This window comes from Miniopterus natalensis, chromosome 6 (genome assembly GCF_054644295.1).
Source record: "Miniopterus natalensis isolate mMinNat1 chromosome 6, mMinNat1.hap1, whole genome shotgun sequence".
Taxonomy (NCBI): Eukaryota; Metazoa; Chordata; class Mammalia; order Chiroptera; family Miniopteridae; genus Miniopterus; species Miniopterus natalensis.
The window spans coordinates 44,682,624-44,701,856 of NC_142086.1; the positions used below are offsets into that span (position 1 = coordinate 44,682,624).

Consider the following 19,233-nt stretch of genomic DNA (forward strand, 5'->3'; position numbering starts at 1 on the left):
TAGACTTCATCAAAATGAAAATCTTTTGTTCTTCAAGACATCATCAAGAAAATGAAAGAACCACCCACAGAATAGGGGGAAATAACTGGAAGCCAGCTATCTAAGTGACTTGTTTCCAGAATATATAAGGAACTCTTCTAACTCAACAGTAAAAAGACAACCCAATTTTTAAAATGGACAAAGGATTTAAATAGACAATTCTCAAAAAGAGACATGCAAATGGCCAACAAGCACAAAAAAAGATGCTCAACATCACTAGTCATTAGGGAAACACAAATCAAAACCTAGTGAGACACCACCTTTGATTATAGGTCTGCTGTAATGAAAGACAACAGCTAGTGTTGGTGAGGACACGGAGCATTTGGAATCCTCATTCGTTGCGGTGGAAGTATAAAATGCTGCATCTGCTTTGGAAAACAGTTTGGAAAATCCTCAAAAAGTTAAATATAGAGTTACATATGAGTGAACAATTCCATTCCTAGGAGAAATGAAAATATATGTTAACACAAAACCTTGTACATGAGCGCTGGCCGGTGTGGCTCAGTTGGCTGAGCATCATCCCATGCACTGAAAGGTTGCTGGTTTGATTCTTGGTCAGGGCACATGCCCAGGGTTCGGGTTTGATCCCCAGTTGAGGTGCATGCGGGAAGCAACTGATGGTGTTTCTCTCTCACATTGATGTTTCTCTCTCCCTCTCCCTTCCCTTCTTCTCTAAAAAAAAATAATAATAATAAATAAATAAATAAATAAATAAATAAATAAAATAAACCTATACATGAATGTTCAAAGCAGCATTATACATCATAGCCAACAAGTGGAAATAGATAAATAAACAGAAAGTGGTATATACATACCATGAAATAGTATTCAATAGAATGAAGTTCTGACGCATGCTACAACACGGATGAACTTTGAAAACATCATGTTAAGTAAAAGCAACCAGTCACAAAGGACCAGGTATTTTATGGTCCTGTTTATATTAAGTGTCCAAAATTGACAAATATATAGGGACAGAAAGTAGATTAGTGATTGCCCAGAGAATGTAGGAAAATGAGGGTCTGTATGTGGACCTTCTTTTCAGAGTGATGAAACTATTCTAGAATTAGATGGTCTGAATCCATATGTTTTAAATGGGTGGATTATATGTATGTGAATTATATTTCAATAAAGTGGTTAAAGAAAAGACCTCTATTTTGACCCAAGAGTGTAAGGAAAAGGCTTGAGGAAAATACAGCAATAAATTAATAACAATTACCTCTCAATACTAGAATGACAAGTGATTTTCATTTTCTTCCTATTTTTTGGTGTTAACCAGTATTCATAATGGATATTGTCTAAGAAAGTGCATCATTTTTACTGTGATGTGTCACCAGAGGGCCAGTGAGTCAGAGCTGCTAAGCGCTTAAGTGGGAGCTCTGCTGCTGACAGACCTGCATCACAGCCCTTGCTCCAGGATGCTATTAACTTGTGTGACCTTAGGTAAGTAACCTGACCTCTCTGTGCTTTAGTTTCTTCTTCTGCACAAAGGACCTCATGATGTTTCTCCTTACTGGTTGTTTTGAGCATCAATGTAGAAAGTTTATTAAGTGCAGAGCACAGTGCATTTTGCATGGCAAACTCAATAAATGCAAGTTAGTGATAGGAGCCATAATAGTAGTGGCATTAGTACTCATGGCAGCAGTAATGAGGAATCCATGATGCCAAGATAAGATTAAGAACCGCGTTCTCTGTTGGAAGGCCCTCTTTCTGTAGGTTGCTCAGTTGTTACACGTGAGGAGGGCATCTTCCCAACTCACAGGGCTTTTGCAGAAAATGTTGAGAGATTTTTCTGTTTTTGTTTATTTTCTGGGTATTTTGAACTCCTTAATACTGTTTTTTTTTTTTCTTCTCTGAGCTTTGTAGAGGCCAGAGTGAGGCCAGGCAATGATAGAGTTTTTTTTTTTCCAGTTTTGCTACTATGTACAATTAATTTATGCCTTTTCTTTCTTCTTTTTAAAATTGACGTCCAAATAAATGATTGAATTTTTTCAACTAAATGAAATTACATTGGGTTAAAAAAATTACCTTTTGAGATATACAAAGTAATGGACCTTAATGGAATATGAGGTTTATCCATCACTATCAGATCTGCCCCATCAGGAGCATCATAAATTCTACAAACAATTTTTTTGTGCTTTTGCACAACAAGGGAAAAATTAGGCTGGACTTTTGCTCTTACATTTAGATTTGCTGTCAAGATCAATCTGAAGATCAGGATTAGTTGTCTTAATGGTTTGCATTTTGTGTCTATAAATCTCGTAGTATTGCCTATTGTCACAGCATCGAAAGGTAGCAATATTTGATTTTTTTCAAAAATTTTCCTGATAGCAATTGTTTGGTATGTTTCTCACTCTGCTCTTGTTGCACCCTGGGGAAGACTACGTTTCCCAGCCTCCTCGCTGTTATCTTGTGGGCTCCGTGGCTGGCTTCTACCCAGTAAAATGTGGAAGAGGCAGATAAACCAGTTCAGTTTGTCTCTTAAAACACCCTGTATGATTCTGCAGCTCCCTCTTCCCTTGGATGCTCTGTGTTCTAGAGAAAGGAACCAAGATCCCTGAGTCCTCTTTGGAGAGGAGCTGCTAAGGGAGCAAGGCCCCAGACTGTGACATAAGTGATAAGTAAACGTCTATTGAGTTAAGCCTGTCCTATGTTGTCTAAACAAACTATTTTACAAGAAATTCCTGAATTCTCCCATAAGAGGTGTGATGCCACAGTCACATTAACTCTGAATAATTTTGGTATATATATTCTGCTTTCAGTAATGTAACCAGGATCAAGTGTTTATGCAGCCTGTGTCCTTATGTGTTATATGTAGCATCATTTGGATATTTGCCTTAAATTTTTTTCACTCCAACACGAAAGAGGGCTCCTGTCTACCCAGGCCAGGGATGTGCCATCTTTTATCAGAGCTTGCTTTTCTCCCTGTGGCTTCTCTGCAAACTGCATGCCTTGGTTCTTCATTTGTAGCCAAATGCAACAGTTCAAAAGAGATCAATGCATGAGGAATGCTACTTCCAATGAACACATTATGGTAGTCTTTTACCCGTTTGGGGAAAAAAGTTGTTCAGTAACCAAATTTCTAATGCATTAGGACAAATAAACTCATGAGGTGAGAATTTATTATACTGTATCTTTTGCCAAGAATCCAGAAGTTCTTAGCATCTTACAACCTATCACACTTATATTACAAATTCCTTTCCCCACTCTCTAATTCATAAGCACCGTAAGGACAAGGGACAAGGTTTTTGTTGTTATTGTTTAATCTCAAGTGTTGAGAGTTGGGTTAATCTTACTTGTTGGTTCATAGAAAATTATTATTATCAGTTCATATAAGGCCCCTTTCTAGTTTTAAGTCATTTTATTTTATTGTTACCCATTTGTCTTCACTCTCCTAGATAGTCATCCACCAATGTGTCTGATACATGTTGCTAACTATGCATGTGTCCTTATGGACTATGTTATGTCAGAGTGTGCGTGCGTGTGTGTGCGCATGTGTGTGTGTGCATGCGTGCGTGCGTGCGCGTGCGTGTGTAAAATCTTTGCTTCTTCTCCATGAGCATTAAATGACATTGTACAAAGTCTGGGCTAGCTTCTCAAAAGTTAAATAGACCACTTCCTCCACAGACTTTCAGAGAACGTGCTGATAATTAGGCTGTTCAACTTTATTACATTTATATGGTTTTCAATGCCCTTTCAAATGTGATTAATTTTTTTTAAATCATGAGCCCTTATGACACTTAGCTCATAAATAATTAAATCCAATTAATGCTCTAGGCTGAACCAATTTATTCCAAGTTCTAGTTCTCAGCATAGGAGGCCTTGGTTCACTACTTTTCAAATAATATCACTACTTCTTTCCACCTTCCCTTCAACTCATTTGAATAATAAAATACGAGGAACAAAAGAGGGGAAGTTATGCATGTAGAGTTCATATTAAAATATGAAATTTTATTAATTTGAAAAAACTTCAAATCCAGAAAAATACAATAAACTACATGTCTCCAAATATATTCTTTAAAAATAATTTATTTTGGATATTTAAAAAGGCATTAAAATAATATAAAGAGCATCACACTGTCGATTCCTCAGCTGAAGATCTTATAACACAGTTGAAGGCCCTTCTCTGATTTCATTCCCCTCCATTCTTCCACCCCCAAATCACCATTTTCCTGAATGTTGTGTTTATCAATTTTTATGTTAAGTCTACGCATTTACTACTCATACATGCATCCAAAACAATAGTATTGTTTTGCAGAATATAAACTTTACATGAATGATATCATACTCTTAGTATCCTTTTGTAACTCACTTCTTTAGTTTTGGGGGGATTTCTTTTCGTGTTCATGGGTGTGGTTCTAATTCATTCACACTCTGCTGCTGCTGAGCGGCCTGTGAATGAATCAGCTTTATCGCCTGACTGAAGTTTATTCTTGTTTTGACTCCTGAGCAGCCCTCTCAGGAACGCCTGGGAGGTGTGGCTGCAGGTGCCCCTTGCCCGCCTTCCTCGCTCGTCCTGCCTCTGGTGCGGCCACTGTCCGGCCTCCTGCCTCCCCAGGGCAAGCACTCGAGGACAGCCACCGCGTCACCGGCTCTGCTTGACGTGAGGCTGAGCGCGTGGAAGGGGTGCTCCCTCAGGGCCCCTTGGCTATTCCTCGGATGCGCCCTGCCTGAGTGCACCGGGCTCTCCCTGCACCCTCCCCTGTGTGTGGGTCCTCGGGACTGCTGGCCTGCATCAGCCTCTGGGTGCTGCACCCTCTCAGCTCTGACCTCTCTCGCTGCACCCTAACTTCACACCCCACTCGCTCCCTTCACCCTCCAGGCCGCCTCTCTGCGTTGCTTCTCTACCTCGCCCCGCTCCTACCAGTGTCCCTCTTTCCGCAGCCTCAAAGCCCTCCTTGCTCCAGGCTCATTTGATTTTCCACTTTCCCCTTTCGGCCCCCATCACCAGTCATCTTTGTCACCAGGATCTTTTCTACTGCTAGACCTACCTCCCCTCCAATTTTCTCCCACTCAATACAGGCTTTTCTCTGTCACCAGAGTCCCTTTTGCCACCAGTCCCAGTCACGCTCTTTCTTTCCCTTCTACTGAGTTTATAGTTCCATTACCCTTTTCATTAATAATAATATTCATCTACACTCTTTCTTGCTCTGTTTTCGCCTTTGATCAGGACTGCAAGAGGCTTGTCTTTTTTATTAGCCTTTCAAAGAATGTGCTTCGGTTTTGATAATCACTGTATTGCTTGTTTTTATTCTCATAATTTTATTATCTTCATTATTTTTTCCTTTTATTTTAGTTCATTCTATTACTCTTTTTAAAATTTCTTGAATTAAACACTTTGCTCATTAATTTACCACCTTTCTTGTTTTCTAATATAAGCAGTCACAAGGGTACAGCTATTTTTCCAGTTCTATTTGACCACATCACCCAAGTTTTCATATGTAGTTTGTATTTTCATTGAACAATTTTAATGGTTATGTTCTCCGTTGTAATTTTTCCTTTCACCCGTGGATTATTTATAAGTATGCCTTGTTATTTCAAAATATCTGGGGCTAGCTATAATTTTATTATTACTAATTTTATTTTTTTAAAACATGAGCAATCTTGTAGTCTATTTTATATCATTGTATTTGTCACAAGATTCACAATACAATTTTAATAAATACTGTCCATCTGTTCTTCACTTTTCCCTCCAAAAGAGTTATTGGTTGGCAGGAATGAGAAAATGGTTCAAAATAGATCATGTATAATGAAATGATCTGAGGTTTCAGCTTTGGCTCACCATCCCCACATCTTTCCAACATTTTTGTATACTAATGAAGAGTACTGGAGAACACCTCTACCTTCATTTGTGATTCAGCTCACCAACTTCAAACAAATTACAGCCAATAAAAGTTTCCAAATTAGCATCTCTTTTGTGGTACTTGCAGGTATCAGTGACATTTGTCTTTGGATAGAGGTTATGGAGATTTGCGATTGTGCCAAAAAATATAGGTTCAGAATCAGTACTTATTATTGCTGGTGTTAAAGTATGACAAGTAATATCCTGGTGAATTTATATATTCCCAGTATTTAAACCCTGAGCTGAGCTGGAATCTGAAGACAAGGTCAGGAAAGTCACTCTGTAAAGCAGAATCTAATAAGATTTAACATACAAGGGAAAGGAGTTTTTGTAACACACCCTATTTTGTGGCTTTGAGTGCTCTTTTCTATGATCCCAAGATGTTAGAAGTAAAGCCCCTAACTCATATAAACTAAATTTAAAAATCTATATGATTTTTTATTTAGTCTATATGAGTTATCCATCACTGCCTGTATTAGAACTATACAGAGATACAGAACCCATAGAATGTGTGTGTGTGGAGGGGGGGAGAGAGAGAGAGAGAGAGAGATTTTAAGTAATTGGTTCATGGGATTAGAGAGGCTGACAAATCCAAAAATCTGCTGGGCAGGCTGGAGACCCAGGGAAAAGCCAACACTGCAGTTCAGTTTAAGTCCAAAGGCCATCTGCTGGCAGAATTCCTTATTGCTCAGGGGAGGTCAGTTTTTGTTCTGTTTAGACCTTCTTACTGATTGGATGAGGCCCATCCACATTATGAAGGATGACCTGCTTTTCTCAAAGTCCACAGATTTAAATATAAATCTCATCCAGAAACATATAGTATAATGTTTGACCAACCAGGAAACACTGTGGCCCAGCCAGCTTAACCCGTAACATTAACCATCACACTGCCCAAGCTGGATAGCGGCTGCAATGGGTGGCTGCTAGTCCCTGGGAGACAAGGTGCCCCAAAGGAAAAGTGGCCTGACTTTGTGTCTGTTCTTAATTTTGTGACCTTGAGCAGTTTAGTTAACCTCTTAGAGCTTCAGATTTTTTTTTTTTATGACTAAATAACAGGGTTGTGAGAATTAAATGATACAATCCTATAAACATCCAATGGTTCCTTTGCAGGTGCTCAAAAATTGTTCATTTTTTGAGCTTTCTTCAGAAGGTGTATTCTCCAGCTGCTGCCTCAGCCTGGTTCAAATTTCTCATAAGGTGAGCCAACACCCTGGGCTGTGACACTTCAAACATAAAGCCACGTTCTGACTACTATTTCACTTTCCATGTATGTGGACATAAGAATTCTCATTGTAAAGGACTATCCCATTGATCAACACAATGGCATCCTTATTCATAAGTCAGTGTCAGAGTCAGAGATTGTTCATAAGAAAGAAATCCACTCTAGAAAACTCATCAAAAGAGTGTTTGTTATGAAGACTGATGGGAACCTCACAGAGATTTTTTTTTTTAATATGTCTTTATTGATTTCCGAGAGAGGGGAGGGGCGGGGAGGGGCGGGGAGGGGAGAGGAGAGGAGAGGAGAGGAGAGGAGAGGAGAGGGAGAGAGAGAGAGATAGAAATATCAATGATGAGAGTTATTGATCAACTGCCCCCTGCATGCCCACAACCGGGACATGTGCCCTGACGGGGAATCGAACTATGATCTCCTAGATCATAGGTTGATGCTCAACTGCTGGGCCACGCTAGCCAAGCCCTTACAGAGATTTAATTGTAGGAGATAACCTATCCCCTTTGAATGCCATAAAAAGAGTTATCTGCCTCCGCCTGTCTCTGGTATACACAGTCTTGTTTATTTCTCTTGGGCTTTCTTTGCTATGCTCTAAACATCTGCTCCCCTATAATTTGGGCCATGTGTGGCACTTCATGGACTTTCTGGTCTACTCTCTACATGACCTTGCAGCTCCACGCATATGGCCTCTGACCAACTCACTCTGTGTTTTTTTAGGTCAAATTCAAAGAGTCTGCCTGGTTGCTGGCCAGCTCCTTTGGTCAGATGGTCCAATCTGCTGTGGCTAAGTGGGAATGAATAGATCATGTAATTTGATAGGTTAATCCTTGCAGGAATCTGAGTCAAAAATTTAAGCTGAAAGGGGAATTTGGGTATGCCAAGCAAAGTAACCTATAACTTAGTCTCTGATGTGGTTGCATAGCTGGGTCAGTCAATGGACCTCAAAATGCAGTGTCTGCCCTCTGCTCCTGCAGCCAGCCCACAGGTTGCCTTTAACTCAGAGCTAGCCTCCAGACTTTCACAGGCTGGTTTCTCCTCAAGTGAAAGAAGCCAAGACTTTCTGCCTCTGTTGCCATTTGTCTGGCCTCTGGAGAACCTTGATCACTCTGTTATATTGCCCCCAATAGACCGCTATGCATTCCGGCATGAACTGGACATCGCCTCTCGTCCTGCTTTTGTATCTCTGTCTCCAATCTCAGGGGCTTCCCTGATCTTTGCTTTTTTCTCCCTCCACAGACCTGTGGATTTTGTCTGTACTCACATTTCCCAAGGGTCCAGCTACATTTTCTCCCTCCGATGATTGTGGTCAAGTGCTTTACCCCACTCCAGGATGAACTAACTTACAATACTGGCTTTCTGAACTTGACAAGCTGAGTGGCAAACCCAGACATGGCCGGATCCCTAAGACACGTGAAGGGAAATGTTCCTGAGAAAACAAGCCTCGAACAGCTGGTCTGCCTTTGCGGCTGCAGAACCACCAACTGCAAGTGGCGGCAAAGCATTGCAGTGAAAAGTACTTGGTGTGAGTCAGCAGGCCTGGATTTGAATCCTGGCTCTTGCATTCACTAGCTGTGGGATGATGGCCAAGTTTTCTGAGGCTCAGTCCTATGAAATAATAGTAATTATAATACTTAAGGTACAGAGCTTCTAGACAAACTAATTAAGATGAGGGCAAAGTAATTAGCATATAATAAACAAATATAATAGTTATTTTTAATCATTTTTTGTCAGTGTTAATAGCAGCATTTCCCAGTCCCAAGGAAGTGGTTAAAGAGGAGGTATTTCTATCACAATCAACTCCTCATTTCTGAAATAGGCTTTTCTCTCCATTCCATCTAGCCTACAAGGTCACTGCCATATGGGGTGGCAAAGAAATGATGGATGTATTTATAGCAGTTAAGGAAACTGTAGTTTGGATTTGGAGAACTTCCCCCACCTAAAACCTTCTCCTGTAATAAAAGTTTAAAGTCCTTTCCTTGCAGCCTACTTTTTTTCCCTTTAAACTGTAACAGCAATGTCACATTGAGGTTTCTCTCTCTGTGCGAGCACCGCTGTACTAAAACACATTTCTTACTAAATTTTGGCTGAAGAGAAAATCATTTCTAAGTCATGTTTTTTCTTTAGCCAAGAAGTATACAGTAATTAAAACATTATTTGTAAACAGGAACAAGAAATAATTTACAGCTCATGTGCGATCATTTTATTCTTTCATGACTTACATATTTATATGTTTGGATAAAACCTATGAATACTAACTAGCTCTTTATATTCCAGTAAATGAGACTGGTTGGGAGTGAATTAGAGAAGGAAAGTGTGGGGCACATAATTGAAAAATAAGATGGAACGATGGATTTGAGATGTGTGCCTGCCACTGAATCATTTTGTGACTCTAACTAAGTTCAACACTTCGTGCTCTGACTCTCCACCTGGAAGATTATGATAATATGACTGTCTGGAAAGTATGGCAAACATTCAAAACAAGAGTCTGGAAATTAGGATCCTTGTTAAACATGAAACATTTTATCCTTGGTTAATAGAGTTTGTCATATTTGAAGAAGCTTCTTTTAAATATAGGGTTTCACCAAGTTAATAGTGCTCACACATTGTTTAGCCAAAGAGACAGATGAACGAACAATTTACAAAAGATGAAACATATTTGGTCAAGAAACATAAAACAATTATCATCCTCACTAATAATATGAAAACTGCAAACTGAACAATGAGGTAACTTTTTCCCCCCACTTTTCAAATTGGAAAAAAATTAAATAGTCTAATTACACAAGTCCAACTTTGGTGATGGTATGGGAAAATGTGTGCATTATTGGTGAGAGTGTAAGTTAGTATGGGAGTTTCTCCTCTCTTTCTCCCTCACTGGTCCCCCATGAGGGTAAAGGTGATTCCAGCCTGGGAGTTGATACCCGCAGCAGTTGCTACCATCTGGCCAGAACCTTCCGTGACATGGGTCCCTGTATGAAAAAGGAGACGATGGGGGAGTGTTGTTTTCTTACGCTTAGCCATGCTTTGGTGTGAAACACACACTTAGAAAAAAATAAAAAACAGTCCCTCTTCCTTTCTCCCCATGGATAATAATAGGATAATAATATACTCAGCAGATAGTAGGAAAAGGTCAAGAGCTGGGCCCATTTAAAATAGACCAAGAAAGCTGGAGGGTAAGGAGAAAAATGTGTCCAACTGCTTTAGGGGAAGGAGTCTTCCCCTAAACTCACCCTCAACCAGCAGAGCCCTTCCAAGGCCCCTACAGCAATTGCTTCACAGATAGCCTCTTTTAGGTTACCTCATACCCTTGTATTCGACCCGCTAATACAGTATTACTCCAGTTGAATCCAGAAGGAAATGGGACAGGGCCAGAAGAGAGAGCAAGGTCTGGATCAGGCCTCTGTGGCCTGGTTGTCGGGGGGGAGGCAGAATGGAAACTGGGGTGGCCACAGGCCATACCTGAGAGCAACATGGGTCTCTTTCCTTGGACTTCTTGACATAGTCTGATTCCCCAGTTATAGAGCTCTCATCAATCTTGAGATCATTCTCCTGGTTCAGGATTTCATATGCAGGCAGCCGATCACATAGTGCATAGAGAGAAATGGGCAACATGGAAAGAGGGAGGTAAGAGCCTGGTGGAGGGTGGGGACCATCCAACCCCATGTTAGGGCTGCCCCCATGGCTCCACCTACAGGGCAATCATCCAGGGAATATCTGGAGAGCCTTTGAAAGACAACTTCAGCTCTGACACCTGGGACAAAGCTCCTTTCCAGGTATCACAAATTCAAACAATTACTGATTCTCAAACACCTTCCCATGGCCTGAATACTCTATAATTCTAACCCTAAGACACACAGGGTACAAGTTTGACAATCTTTTGGGAGACTTCCAGTTACTTCTTTCTTTGAATTTCCTTCCCACAACTTCCTTAGAAGCTGACACAATTTGGTTTGTTTATAGAAGTTTTATTTGGTTCTTTTTACATTTTCTATTTCTTTCATTATGCTTATGTTTTCCTTTAAATTCTTTTTTCAATTGATCTTTATTGTTGAAAGTATTGTAGATGTCCCCTCCCCCCCTTCCATTAAATTCTTAACCACACATATAATAGCTGCTTTAAAGTCCTTATCTGCTAATTTTGTCATCTTTGCCATTTCTGGGTCTGTTTCTATTGATTGATTTTTCTACTGGTTTATGATTTAGATTTTCCTGCTTCACATATACTAAAGTAATTTTTTATTGAATAGTGGGCATTGTAGGCATTACATAGTTTAGTGCCTGGATTTTGTTGTCTTTCTTTAAATATTGTTAAGTTTTATTCAAGCAAGCAGTTAATTTACTTGCACATAAGTTTTTTCAGCTTTATTTGATTGAGCCTAGAATAGCCTTCACTCTTGGGTTAGTTTAGCCTTATCGCTGTAAACTGAAAAATTTGAAAACATTTATTTGCCAAGATATATGCACCCCTATGTTCATTACAGTATTATTCATGGTGTCCAAGACAAGGAAACAACCAACGTGTCCTTTGCTAGATGATTGGATAAAGAAGATGTGATACCTATATACAATCAGCCACATAAAAGATGAAATACTGCCATTTGTGACAACATGGACGGATCTTGAGATTATCATGCTAAGTGAAATAAGTCAGACAGAAAAAGTTAAGAACCATATGATTTCACTCATATGTGGGATATAAAACTGAAATCAACAAATGAACAAACAAGAAAAACAAACAAAAACTCACAGACACTGACAATAGTATAGTGGGTAGTAAAGGATAAAGGGGATCAAATGTGGTAATGGAAGAAAATTTGATTCTGGATGGTGGGCACACAATGTAATATATAGATAATGTATCATAGAATTGTACACTTGAAGCCTATATAATCTTATTGCTCAATCTCACCCCAATAAATTTAATTAAAAATAATATAAATAGAGCCTCTTAAAAATGGAGTAAGAGCTGTCATCCCAGAGGAATTATCTTGCACATCTTATGTCTCAAATGTAAAACAGGGCAAAATAGCCTTTGGACTGGGCCTAAAGCAGTGTGTGTCCCAAGGAACTGTCTGCAAGGATAATAAGAAAGCAGATATTATGACTACCAGGCTGAAAAATTAACTGTGTTAGCTTATTGGCACCAATAGAAATGCCTTCTTTCTATTGATGTAATTGTTCCCCTTCCCTTTCTCATAAATACCCTTTGCCTTTGGCTTCTAGTTGGGCCACTATTTGGGTTTCTGCCTTTTGAATTCCAGACTTACATATCCAAATATGTTTAATATCTCCATTTATAAGCACCTCAGATTTAACATATCCCAAACATTTTCTCTTCCTTCTATGTAAATGGCTTCTTAACCCATCTAGTTACTTAAGGAGTCATCCTTAATGCTGCTCTTCTTTACCCTTCTCGGCCAACCAATCCATTAAGTCCCTTGGATTCCACCTCTGATTTCTACATGTCTCAAAATTATCCAACTCTGTATCTCTACTGCCATTACCCTAGTTCAAGTCACCATCATCTCTGTTCTTGGCTAATGTAATTGCCTCCAAACTGGCCTTCCAGCAATCCCTCTTGCCCTCTTCCAAACTATTCCCCACAGACAGCCTGAGTGAGCTTTAAAATACGTACATCAGATCTCTATTAGCTGCCCAATGACCTTAGGATACATCCCAAAATATAGTCTAAAATCTATAATGTGGCCAATAAGAACCTGCATGGTCTGGCCTTTACCTCACCTCAGCCCAAACTTGTTTCCTACACGCCAACTACACTGACTTCCTTTCAGTCCCGAGAACATACCAAGTTCTCTCATGCCCCCCTGACCTCACACATATTGTTCCTTTGGCCTTTAACATTCTTTAAAACTATTTCATATGCCCGGCACATCTTCAAAGAGCTTTTCCCTGAGAGTCCAGAATTAACCCATCCTCCTACCCACTAATTTTCCTTCATAGCACTGATCATAATTTACAATCATATAATGATTTATGCTTTAAAGTCTCCTCTATTATACTTTAGATTCCATCCGGTGTAATGTTCACTCCTGTAACCCAATGCCTGACACCGTGCTCGGCACAGGGTGCGCAATCAGTAGGTGCCTGTTTAATCATGCGTGGCGGTTGCAAAGGCTGGCATAGGCCACAGGGCCGGCACCTGGCACTTCTTTCTCTGCCAAGCTTAGGTGCCCCTGTGTGGCGGTAGGTGGGGCAGCAACTGCTCTTGCTCACTCAGAAGGGGCTTTTTCTTCCGGCTCCTCGGCTAAGTGTTCGCTGCAGGGCAGCGTGAAAAACAAACTGCTCCCCCACACAGACGGCAGGCGGAAGAGAATCTCTTTGCTGGAGAGGGACAGCCCAGTCCGTCAGGGCAGGAGCTCGCCCTGTCTTGGCGCAGGTGCGTGAAAACCTGCCAATCTCTCCCGGAGGGGCGGGACTACCCCGGGCCCCGGGAGGGGGCGGGTCAGTGTGTCCTTCCCATAGAACCTGATTGGCCCGGGCGAGCCGAGGGAATGGGGGCGGGGCTTGATCCCGCGGGGCGCCCGCCACGTTGGATGCCAGGCTGCCCGGAGGAAAGGCCACGCCCCGGTCCCACAATGCACTGCTGGGCACGTCACTCGGCGCGGCAGGTCCTGGCTCGACAGGTACTGACTGGCCCCTCCCAGTCCCCGTTTATTTCCTCTTGGGGTCGCTCAAACCCCTGGCCGGCAGCTCCCCTCAATTTCCTCGCCTCCCGCCACGGCCCTGGACCTTACCTGCGTGTCTGCAGACCTATTCCAGGGCAGGAGCCAAGCCCGTGCCGTGGGGGCGGGAACCGGGTGTCGTTGGAACCGCGGAGCTCGGGCGGGGCGGGATTGCCGGGACTCCGTCCCCTTCGACTTGCGGGGTCTTTGGGGCCACGCGGGCGGCGGTTGCCCCTCGTCTCACCCTCCATGGGTATGGGGCAGCCGGTGCAGGGGGCCCGACGGCGGGGGGCTGTCGCTCTGGGCTGTCAGCGGCGGTGGGCATTCCCTGGCGCCCAGGTGTCAGAAACCCCGCGGTCCACCCGGGCTGCCTGGACGCCCCAGAGAGCTTGACGTGCCATTTTCTATGTGTTTTAGGCAGGGCGGGATTTGAACCAGTGGCTAACTTAGCGTTTTATGGGGATTGAGTGAGCACTGAGCTCAGGGATTTGCCCGCATTGGCTGTCGGAAGCCTCATAAGGCCCTGTTAACGGCACTTTGGGAAGGATGTGGCATAGAGCCCTGAGCAAGTGGCTGGACAGGTGGAAGGGGGCTTCAAAACAACAGGCTGAGCCCCAGCCGGCTTGTATCTCTCTGCCAGTGAAAGCAGCTTTATACTTTTCCTGTGCTCCAGTTGCCAGGGTCATCCATCTGGGGGTAGTTGGCTAGCTTGAGAACCGGTCCCTTCTGTTCCTGTTCAGCCAAGGCAAAGCCCGGGGCTGAAGTGTCAGCCACTACACTGGAGATGTTGGGATCCCAGCTAACAGGTGGAACAGCCGCTTTTGAAACTCCCTGAATCACATTCCACGTTACTGGCATTTGCTCATGTGCTGACATTATAAGGAATTAGGCAGCACCTTGAACAGTACCTATGATTTCTGGTATATGAAGGTTGTAGTTCAGTGACTCAATCTGACATCTGTGACCATACTCTAAGTTAATGGGACATCTGGGCATTTCCTATGTTGAGAAGCCATGATCTCAGTTTAGTGCTTCTTTTGGTGTATGATTTTTAAAAATCGAAGTACATTTTATGTTGGTGTATGAAAGAAGCCCATTTCTTATCAAAGGGAGTGCCTGTGGACTTCCTCTCCATGTAGTTAAGTAAGAAGCTTGGATATGTTGAGAGGCAATGCTTAAGAGAGTAGTTAGAGTTAGGCCTGAGTTTAAATCTGTCACTTGCTAGTTTAGGGACTGAATAAATTACTTAACCTCTCTGAGCCTGAATTTCCTCAAAGGTAAAATGGATCTGATAATACATACCTCACAGGTTATTGGAAGACTTCCATGAGGTAACATGTATAAAGTGCCTGGTAAATAGAGGACAGTCAATAAATAATAATAGCAGCAAACACTTACTATTGCACTTTTAGTCTGCAAGGCAGTGCTTCAGGTTCTTTACATGTTCCTGTAAGGTAGATAGTATTAGCATCTTTAAAATAACCCTATGAGAGATATACTGTTAGTAGCCACAATTTACAGGTGGGGAAATTGAGTATAGAAAGGCACAGTTAGTACATGGTAGAGCCAGTTTTTGAACCCAGGCAATCTAGTTCCAGAGTCTATCCTGTTAGTTACTATACAGCCTCTTAAAGAAAATGTAAGCTGATCTTTTATTATTTCAAAATGAGTAGCTAGATAGTTTCTGTATCACTGGGTTCTTGCCCCTTGTTGGTTTTAGGTGACTGGTGTAGCACAGTGATGTAGAGATAGAAGAAACTTAGGTTAAACACCAGTTCTGCCATATATTAGCAATGTGACATTGAGAAAGGGAGCCTTCATTTCCTCATCTGTAAAATGAAGGTTATACCTACTCACTGTTTGTAAACTATGAGGTGCTACACAAATGTTGGGAACTGACACATTTGTGCATGTGTTAGGGGCCCTGTTCCTAAATGTGAGGATAATCTGGAGCCTGAGGTCTTACACATACTGTTCAGTGCAAGCACCTATAATAGGAGTATCAAAGGCTGCTGGAGAGGTTGGGGGTGGGCTAAGCTGCAAAATAAATTCTGGTTGTCCTTGGTACCCTTTCCCTTTTTCTTCAAACTGTTTCCCAAGTGCCTTCCTGCTAACGTATGGCTCTGTAAAGAACTTCCCTTGTCACTCAATCTTGCCCCCACCCTGTGTATCACAGTTAGCATAGCTTTCTCCCCAAATAACACCCCCTCTCAATTCTCACAGATCTCTATTAGCACTTTTAATAAAAAGAATATGTACCAAGGTAGTGTTTATTTTGGTACCATCAGATGTGCAAGAAAACTTGTATAATAGGCAGATGAACATTTAAAAAAAATAATTCTCCAAGATTTTCACATGCTCATATTTGAATGAAACCCCAAAAGTTCTCTATTTTAATTTATTAAGTTGGGAGAAAAACCTAACACATTAAAACTGATTTCACAGATAGCATTGATAAGGGTAGGGCAAAAAAATAAGTCAATTGAAAGACATATTAGGTACAGGTAGGATGCAGCAGTAGTTAGAATTCTTAACTTGGATGACTGAAGTTTGGGAAATAATGAACTAAAATAAATATGAGTGATTAACCCAATGTCAATGTTTTTTATCTTTTTTAAATATATCTTTTTATTGATTTCAGAGAGAGGAAAGGAGAGAGGGAGAGAGAGAGAAACATCAATGATGAGAGAGTCATTGATCGGCTGCCTCCTGCACGCCCCCGACTGGGGATCGTGCCTGCAACCCCGAGCCCCCAACACGCGGCATGTGCCCTGACGGGGAATTGAACCCTGATCGCCTGGATCCTAGATCGACGCTCAACTGCTGAGCCACGCCCGGTCAGGCTAAATGTTTTTATCTTAAAAGAGGCATTTATGAAACATCTTGCTAGAAAAGAGGTATAAAGTATACTTATACATTGGGTTTTGTTTATTACTTTTTGAGAGATTGTCTTCCTGGTACCTTGGGCCCACAATCATTACCCCACAAGGTCCTGAAGAAGAGGTCAGCATCTTGTTATCTTGGATCTAAAAGGTTGCTATAGTAGTTTGGCATTGTGAGACTTTCTTTTTCTCAACCTTTACATAAATATTTACCCAGACCTCCCTAGATTCTAATCTTGAGCTTTTTCCTCTAACAGTTGCTATTGGGGAGAGAATATAGAGTCCAGTACTCAGATTCTCTATGCCTTTTCTGCTGCTAAAGCATATGCAATACTTTTCCAGTGTTAAAGGTGAGAGAAAATGGACCAGTGGCCTAAAAATGTATCTATGGCCCTGATAAAACTACCATTGCTCCTAAATCTTCCCATGCAAGTGTTTTAACCTTGCTTTTCCCAGTTCCCATTGGCTCTTCCTTGGTTTTCCCGGCTACCATCTTGTCTAAGACTCTAAGGGTACCAAGTACCAATTTAGTCTTGATGTGGACAGATTCCTCTTTCTGCTAGTAGAGTCCAGATAAGATGAGAGATTTTTTTTTTTAAAAGGAACTGCATTAAGAATCCATCATAAAAAGAAAAGGGGAGTGTTAATATTTATTGAATTGATAGAGGAGAGATTGCTTATCCTAAGGTGATTGAAGCCTATCTACAGTTTAGCCAAGCCTGGCATTGCTCATTGGACAGTCATCCTAGTTTCTTTTGCTGGTTAATTGGTTTGGATGTTAGGTCAAATGTCTCTGGGAGGAAGAAACTTTTTAGTCTCAGAAAAATCTTACCCACTGATAAATAGAAATAATTCTCTGACAACCTTTTAAGACTTTTGACAGAGAGTATCACTACTGTATTGTGCATTTGGTTACAAGCATACAGGTGTGTATTAGGAATATCTGAAATGCAAATTTGTCTAACTGTAGTTTTCCAATTAGTAAAGTGGTGGGCAATGCAGCTCTTTCAATCTGAATTTCTTTAATTCTGGATTGATGCTTCTTGATGGTAGGAACTCTGTATTCCTAATGTCTGACATAATCTCTGGCATACAGTATGGACTGTTAAAAAACAAAATTCAGCCCGGCCAGGCGTGGCTCAGCGGTTGAGCGTCGACCTAGGATCCCGGGGATCGGGGTTCGATTCCCGGTCAGGGCATATGCCCGGATCGCGGGCTCGATCAATGACTCTCTCATCATTGATGTTTCTATCTCTCTCTCTCTCCTTCTCCTTTCCTCTCTCTGAAATCAATAAAGATATATTTAAAAATAAAAAATAAAAATAAACAAAAAAACAAAAACAAAATTCAACCGCCTGAACTTGAAGATGTAATGCTTTATTAAGCTACTCACAAACCGGGCAGTATCCTGTCTAGCAACTAATAGAGTGCTCTGAGGGGTTGTACAAAATGGGATGTTTTTATAGGCAGAAAGAGGGTGGGACTAAGATGTTAAGAGTGGATTATGTTAGGCAAGGACAGGCAGAGGGGTCTTACCTGATAGAAAGCCTCACTCGTGTGGATCAGGAAATTCCAGACTGATGGGTTTAAAATTACACTCCTGGGAGATTCTGAAACTAAAATTAGGTTAGATATTTAATCTAGCTTGGTATCACGGGCTTTTAGCATAAGAGCCTTTTTGGGCCTGTGGATTTTCTTACCAGTAACTCAGTAAATGTTTGTTGAATGAATGGAACTTGCAGATTAGCATTTTTTTCTCAGTATATATTTTAGGAAGCATGAATCTTATCTTTTTGTGTTTGAAGTCATGAAGAAAGGAGTAACTTTGAAGATTACATGAAAGTTGGCACCCTATAATAAAGATAATTTCTAATATTTCTGTTGGTATCCTAGAAAGATCAGGCATGAAAGAATGCAGTCTCCTTTTATTTTTATTAAATTTTTAAAAATTGATATTTAGAGAAAGGAAGGGAGGGAGAGGGAGACATCAAAGTGTTGCCCCCCTTAGGCGCCCTGGCCACGCCCCGAACCTGCAGCCTGGGTATGTGCCCTGACTTAGAACTAACCCACCACCTTTTGGTGTATGGGACAATGCTCCAACCAACTGAGCCATAGCAGCCAGGGCCAGTCTACTTTTAAATACAAAGTTTATGGATGTTTAGAAACTCTAGGTCACAACCCTGCCCTCATGTTAATTATCGGAGTAGTCCTTGTGTTGTGGTATATTTCTGTAAAGACAGAAGTTTTGTGTTTAAACAATAAGTGCTTAAGGGTCTGAAATGACATTTTCCTACTTTCTTATGCTAAATGTTGGAACTGTGGTTTAATAATTAAATAAAACACGGTAACCATTTTTAAAAGGGGGTTATAATATAGCTTTTATCCCTTGAGGAATCCCAGTTTTTTCTTGCTACTGCTTTTAGAAAAGAAATTGGTTGAATAGGGAAAAAAATGATTTGGATATGTCATGTTGGAACTTTAGTTTAAAGGATCCATTATGCTAAAGGTTGATTTAATTCCTGCTGGGTTTTTTTTTCCCCTCTTAAGTAAATATAAAGGGTA

At 41.2% G+C, this 19,233-nt stretch overlaps 1 protein-coding gene across 1 annotated transcript in view; it reads left to right on the forward strand.

Moving 5' to 3' along the window:
- Window positions 1–13,730: 13,730 nt before the first annotated feature.
- The window catches only part of SEC22A (SEC22 homolog A, vesicle trafficking protein), a 35,254-nt gene continuing 29,751 nt past the window's right edge, over window positions 13,731–19,233 (forward strand). The window contains exon 1 of the mRNA XM_016199937.2: window positions 13,731–13,750. The gene's annotated coding sequence lies outside the window, so the exon portion shown is untranslated. The remainder of the gene's footprint in view (window positions 13,751–19,233) is intronic.